We start from the raw sequence: 7,513 nt of genomic DNA on the forward strand, positions 1-7,513 counted from the left end.
ATAGACCGGCTTCGTGAATGAGGCCTACTAATGGTAAGACGAATTGCTCTTATACATATAATATATTAAACTTTTAATATTATAATAGTATAAGGGTGTATTTTAGACATTTAAAATACTTGGTGGTTTAATCTATTAATTAAACTAGACTTTTAATTTAATTAAACTCAAATCATATATTTATGGATTAATAATACTCTTTTAATTAAACGCTTTAATTAACTATTAATAAAGTCCATAAGAGTTAATTTGAACTATTCAACAAAACATCATAATTCCAATTATTAAACTCAAAATTAAAACAATTTAATTAATTGTTTAAGTTATGAACCCAAGAGTTTTAGAATTCAATTCTTTTTTTCATAAAAAACTTTTCTCAAATTCCAAAACTTGAGGGCAAGTTTTGTAATTCTTGAAAACCTTTGGATTCCATAACTTATGGAATTAATGGTGTTTTATGATGAAACTTTCCATGTTCCATAACTTAAGAACATGTTATGGAATTCTTTAAAACATTAACACCAAATTTTGTAACTCCATAAAAACTTTGAATCAATTTTTTTTTTTTTAAAAAAAAACTTTCATATCCATAACTTATGGAAGTTTCAAAAACCCTTAAGATCACAACTTTAAAAAAAACTTTTGAGCTCCAAAATTTTATGACAAAATATGTAACTCCTTAAAACATTTAGATCAAACTTTTAAAACTAATAAAATAATCATATCATTTTATCTTTTACTAAATTTGACCTAATTCAACTCATATAACAAATGATTCAAATTTTACAAATAATTCATTTTTCACAAAACAAGTAATTATCTTAAAATTTGACAAACGTCATGTTTTTTTTTTCCTTTTTTTTCAACTTGAAAATAAAACATTTGCATCAATATAACATAAAACAACCCATAGCTCTGATACCACTGTTGGGTTTTGAGCATTCTAACACTCCTATGGTGTACATGCAACCCTATAAACCTTGGATCTATGTTTTCTCTATTATACATGCAAATATTAACTATTCCAACGTTTCATCCTAACTAGCATATTATGAAGCACCTATACTACAAAGTTCTAGTTAGATGACATACCTTTTGATGTAGCTTGATGTCTTCAAGCTTTAAGAGTTTAGCCCCAATAGTGTGGAAGCCTCAAATGGAATCACAAATCACCAAAACACCTTGGAAGAACTTGAGAGAATATGTATGCACACTAAAATCGGCCCACTCTTATTTTCACACACTTGTCCAATTTTGTGAGCCAAGGACCCCTTTATATATTATGGAGGATTAGGGTTACATCCATGTAAACCCTAATACCCATGACCTTTCATTTACATAGGAACCATGGGTTAAAAGCTCCATGGACCATCCATGAAAGCTTAGCCCAACGTAAATGAACTTGGCCCATTCCATATATATAAGAGTCCATATTTAATTAGTTCTTTTTGATCACTTAATTAATTCTAAATTAATTCTTGATCAATACTAATTAAATAATATGATTCCATATTAATATATTAGAACTTATAATATATTAATATAAATCATAAATATACTATTCTCAAAAGACTATCCATATAAATTGTGCCAGTGAAGTGCAACCCAAATGGACCATGCCGGGTCGGGTCAAGTACATACCAAATATAGTTATGGACTTAGACATTAATCCAACAATTTAGGTGAACGAGCACCTGAATTATGTCGAAAGACCAATAATGATTCTTGACAGGAAGACCAAGGCCTTATGCGACAAGGTGGTAGAGTTGGTTAAGGTGCAATGACAGCACATGAAGGTTTCCAAATGGACATGGGAACCTGATGAGGAGATGAGGGAGCACTACCCTGAGCTATTTGCAACAACAGACTTTGAGGACGAAGTCTGATTCTAGTGTGGGAGAGTTGTAACATCCGAATCTTTGAGGTATGAAAACTTATCAATTTTTGGATTTGAGACTAGTCATGACGTGAGGATAGCCCTCTCACGTCATGACATGGCCATAGTATGCTAGTGCATAATTAAAGGTGTCACGACGTGACACTATAGATGTCACGACGTGAGACTTGATGAAACCCTAAGTTCGGATTTTGGACCTATTTAAGGGAAGTGAGGGGCTTGGGTTTCCTTTACCCTCAGCCCCCATCACCTCCAAGCCAGAGAGAGAGAAATCCTAATTCCTCAATTCAATTTTAGACCTTACTTTGGTGTTTTTGGTAGTTTGAAGAGAAGAAGAATGTGTTTTGGTTGTGCATCCAGCAAGGGAACCTCATCCTCGTCATATTGTGGTAGCTTTGGACCATTTGGGAAACACTCCAGCACCATCATCTTGAGTGTGAGATCTATTCATTGACCGATTGAGGTGAGTCTCTTCACTATACTCGTGGGTCGAAGGCACCAATGCTAGCCCACTGGATTATGTTTGTAGGATGATAGTTATCTTTGTGTAACTTGCTGATATGCCTGCATGTGCTTGTTATCTTTGTGACTCTTGCTGATATGATTGTATGCTTAGATGTAGGGGTGAAATAGACCTATACCGGTTAAAAGATACCGAAGGAGTTGAAATAGACTCAAGGGTGAAATAGACCCGTACCGGTTGAAAGATATCGAAGGAGTTGAAATAGACTTAGGGGTGAAATAGACCCGATTTAGCTTCGTGTTGTTATGTATGTTCGGTATTGGTTATATTGGGGAAAATCACTAAGCTTTGTGCTTACAGTTTTATGTTTATGGTTTTAGGTATTTCGGGTTCCAAAAGGAAGGGTCCGACATGATCATACCGCATCCACCAATATTTCGCCTGATTTGATTGATATGTACTCTGATGATTGTATGAAAAATTTTATACTATTATTGGTTTTCAAACTAAATGAATGGTTGTTTTATTGATTTGAAAAGAAAATTTTTACTCTGAATTTTGGGACGTTACAATATATGGATGAGGTTGAATCTTAAGATCTCTATTTTTTTAAAAATCTCAAGTGAACCGTCACTTATATATATATATATATATATATATATATATATATATATATATATATATATATGTATATATATATATACATATATATATATATATATATATATATATATATATATATATATATATATATATATGAACAACAAAAAAGGGATGACAACAAGGTTGTGTTCAATTGGAAGTAGTTATGGAATTTAAAACTGGAACCGAAACCTGACCGGAACCGAAACCATTAGAATAAGAATATGTAGAACCAATCCGGATTCTTGGTTTATAAAATGGTTTTATTCGGGTTTTGTTGGGTCCTACTGGTCCAGGTAAACCTGATTTAAGAACCTGAAATGGTGTTAGGAATCGGAACTGGTTTTAGGGTACGTAACCGGATTTTGTGAAAAGTTCAAAAAATGTTTATCTATTTCGTTTAAGGTCGGATTGACATTCGATTTTATCAACGTTTAGTTTAGAATTTATACATAATTTTAGACTATAAATTTTGTCATTTTTGGCTTTATATTTTTTGACTTACAATCCCTAAAGTAGGGATATTGAAGCAGAAAATTTTCAACACTTCAAAATTTTTAGTTTTTTTAGTGTTTTTTTTCTATTTTGTGAAAATTCTAAAACATACATATCTAATTCATTTGAAGTCGGATTGGCATGAGTTTTTTTTTCAACGTGTAGTTAGAGTTTTTACATGATTTTAGACTATAATTTTGTCATTTTTAGTTTAATATTCTATAATTTCCTAAATAGGGATATCAAAGTTGGAAATTTTCTGCTTTTCAGCTATTTGTTTTTGTATTTTGTATTCTATGAAAATTTAAAACATGCATATCTCATTCGTTTGAATTCGGCTTCACATAAGGTTTTTCCAGCATGTAGTTTAGAGTTTTTATATGATTTTAGACCATAATTTTGTCATTTTGGTTGCATATTCAATGAGGTATATTACTGCGAAGTCGAGATATCAAATTTGGAATTTTTTGAAAGTTCAACCTACTAAATAATTACCAAAATATTTCAGTTTTCCCTAGTTTTAGACCCACACAACCCAGTTCCACCCTATCCACTTTGACATTTCTAGGTTTTCCCGTTCTAGGCCCATTTTACCCGGTATTGTACCCGGAACCGAACCGAAGCTGGTTCCCATATACCGGTCCGATTTCTGGTCCTACGAAATCCCGTTAATCGGTTTCCGGATTTTCCAGGTCTGGATCCATTCGGGCCAGGTTTGGAGCCACTTTCATTCGTAGTTGGAAGTATAGAAACTTATATCCTTACTATCTATGAATCAACCATTGATAATTATCTATTTTGATAATTTGTCTCCAATTTGAAGTAAAATTTTAAACATTGTATGAGTTTATTAGTTGTTGATTTATAATGTGATTATTAGATCCATGGCATTTAGGTTGATTATTATTTTGAACTTAATGTTTCCGTTGTTCGTATTGTTTTGTTTTTTACATCAATATTTAACATGTTTTTACATCAGTCTTTAAAAGTTTTTTACATTCATAGTCTTTATCCTACTAATTAGTTTCTTAATTTATATTATGGCCCATGGATTTTACTCCTTTGTGCACTTTATATGTAACGTCCCAAATTCTCAACCACCTTTTTCAAAAAGAAACACAACATCCATTTGAGTCAAATATCGTAAGTCTTCCCGTCTGCAAGACCCAGCTAAAGCCATCTTCGATGGGGACTATGAAAACCTTCCATTTGGTGGTTTTGATCCTATTTTCCATTCTTTATGATAACATAGAGTTGAGTTGAAGTCTAAAAAGCATAATCATATCAAGATACAAGTACAGTCACGTTACACCCTTGCCCTTCTCAATAGAAAAACCTGAAAAACACTTTATAAGAAATGCATAGGACATGCATATTATAAAAGAATGATTGAAATGTCTAAAAATGGCTTAATACCACCTTTTGACAATAACATAGAAAAGTGTAAAACTTGCATGATAACTAATATTACTAGACAACCTTTTCGTAGTGTAAAAAGAAATTTTGTTATGTTGAATTAATACATAGTAATCTATGTAATTTGCATGAAACTCCATCCTTATTACAGTCTAAGGATTAAGCCCTTGAAATTTTGTTATGTTGAATTCGTACAATTAGTTGATTCGGATTACAAGGATTCATGGAGGGCATACCTCTCTTGATTTACTACTATTAGTTATACCGATATGTAAAATAAACCTTGGACATAGTATGAGTAGGGTGGCCACTTGTAACATCCGAACTTCCAGGTATATTGTTTATTTGTTTATTTTGAGGACTAATGAGCTACTCGATGAGTCGGTGCTACAAATCTTCGAGTAGAGTCGCGATGTGCCACGTGGGATTTATGATCTACTCGACGAGTCCAAGAGCCGACTCGCCGAGCAGACGTTGTGAAGAGAAACCCTAAATCCCCGGGTTTGGGGCCTATTTAAGGGCACTTATAGCCTCATTCGCGGCTCATCAGTTGCTTGCCTTCACTGAGAGAAACCCTAATCGCCATTTGAGCTAATAGAGAGTGTGTGTGAGCTAATATTGAGTATTTTGGTGCAACTTTGGAAGAGAAGAGAAGGATTTCAAGCAAGGAGCAAGAGGAGGTTGTTAAATCTATTGTTATTCATCTAAGAGCTCCTGTTAAAGGTATAAAGTTTATACCTTTCTCATTTGTTTGGGTAGATCTCATATTAGGGCTTCTTTTCTATCTATTATTGGGACTTTGAGGGTATTGAGTTCATATGGAGGTTTGGACTTCAGATCTGGACCTTGTGAGGTCCCTAGAATCCAAAGGTCCCTGCTTTATTCATCCTTAATAGAGCTCTTGAGTGAAAAACCCTTATTAGAGCATGTTCTTGGCATTTCAAGCCCAAAGTGCCATGCATGGACGTAAAGCTCGTGACTTTCCGTGATTAGCGAGCCTTTAGAGTCTAGATCTAGAGTTTGGGAAGGTTCTCTGCCTTGAAATCGTCTGAATGAGAATCGAGTCTGAATGGACTCGCCAAGTCGATGAGCCGGCTCGACGAGTCAGTTAGGGTTTGTCCCGATGAGCTGGCCATGCTATAGCTCGGCGAGTTAGGGGTTAAATCTACGAGCTGGACCTTCACGAGACTTCTGAGGAAAGAGTGGACTCGACGAGTCACAAGAGTGCACTCGGCGAGTCAGGTCAAACCTAGACTGTTGACTCGAGTTTGACTTCTATTGACTTTAGGGTTTGGTCAGCATGAGTCAAGGAGACCATGGAGGGGTAAAAAGGTCTTTTACCTATTCCAAGAGTTAGAGAGAAAGAGAGAACAACCTATGGTGTATTTGAGTATGAGTAGGGTATTAATTAGAGATAATTATCCTGTGTGTTAGGCGGAGGATAGTTCGAGATTTCCGAGTACGATACTTTTACTTGCCAGCTTACAAGGTGAGTCTTCTCACTATACTTATCATCAGTGGTACCTTTGTGTGATTGAGATGTTTATTGTGCTTACCTGTGTATTTTAATAATCTGCATTATGTCTTTGTGATTTATGCTGAGTATTGTTATTATGAGTTTACTGAGTTGGGACCGGAGGGTCCCACTGAGACACATTGACCGGAGGGTCTTGTTGAGTTATGGCCTAGAGTTGCTAATGAGCTGTGTGTGGTATTTTGGGGAACTCACTAAGCTTTGTGGTTACCGTGTTATGTGCTATGTGTTTCAGGTACTTCTAAGGATCACATGAAAGCACCGACTTGATTGTACACACACATCAGCGATTGAGTTATGATTGGGAGGATCCTGGAGTTTTGATATATGAACAATTTTTGATATGAGATTTGATAAATTGACATTGTGACATTTTGTGATTTTATTATTGAGATAAATGTGTTTTTAAATTGAAAAATTTGGTTTGAAAAATTACGTTGTTACACCACTAGCTCACGTGGCTATCCTCACCCATCATATACCGAAATGGCGTACAAGGTGCTCAGCCATTTCACTCATTTCACGAGTGGCCTCTTCCACTCTCTGTTCTGCTAGGGATACCCTAGCCTTGGCTGCAATGAGCTGTTGTCTTAGCGTGGCCACTTCCTCCTCTAAGGAGCATAAACGGTTGGTAAGGTCCTCCTGTCCTGCGTGCTGATTCGGTATTTCTCCTGAAGGGTAAGGTTCGCTAGGGATCTCTTCGGCGTATTCATCCTCGTCTGACTCCTTATCAGAATTCTCCCACTCGTAGTCCATGTCTTGGTATTCTTCAGGACCCACTTCTGGGTTTTCCTCTTGAACCTCTTCTGGCTCCTCCTCGATCCATTCATCGGCTACCAGAGCAGGGTAGTGGGATTCTTCGTGGTGAAATTCAGCCATGTTTCCTATGCGAGAATAGAGGTATGAGAAGTATGTAGAAGATTTAGGTGCGAGAGTTATATGCTATCCTAAAATACTCATATAGTATTTTAAACTTTATGTTCGATTTTAATGCTCCTTTGCATGTATATTTGGTAAGTTTTAGACTTGTTGCAATACCACTATCACTCCCCAACACATGTTGGTC

This window comes from Lactuca virosa, chromosome 3 (assembly GCF_052849685.1).
Source record: "Lactuca virosa cultivar CGN04683 chromosome 3, Lactuca_virosa_CGN04683_v6, whole genome shotgun sequence".
NCBI lineage: Eukaryota > Viridiplantae > Streptophyta > Magnoliopsida > Asterales > Asteraceae > Lactuca > Lactuca virosa.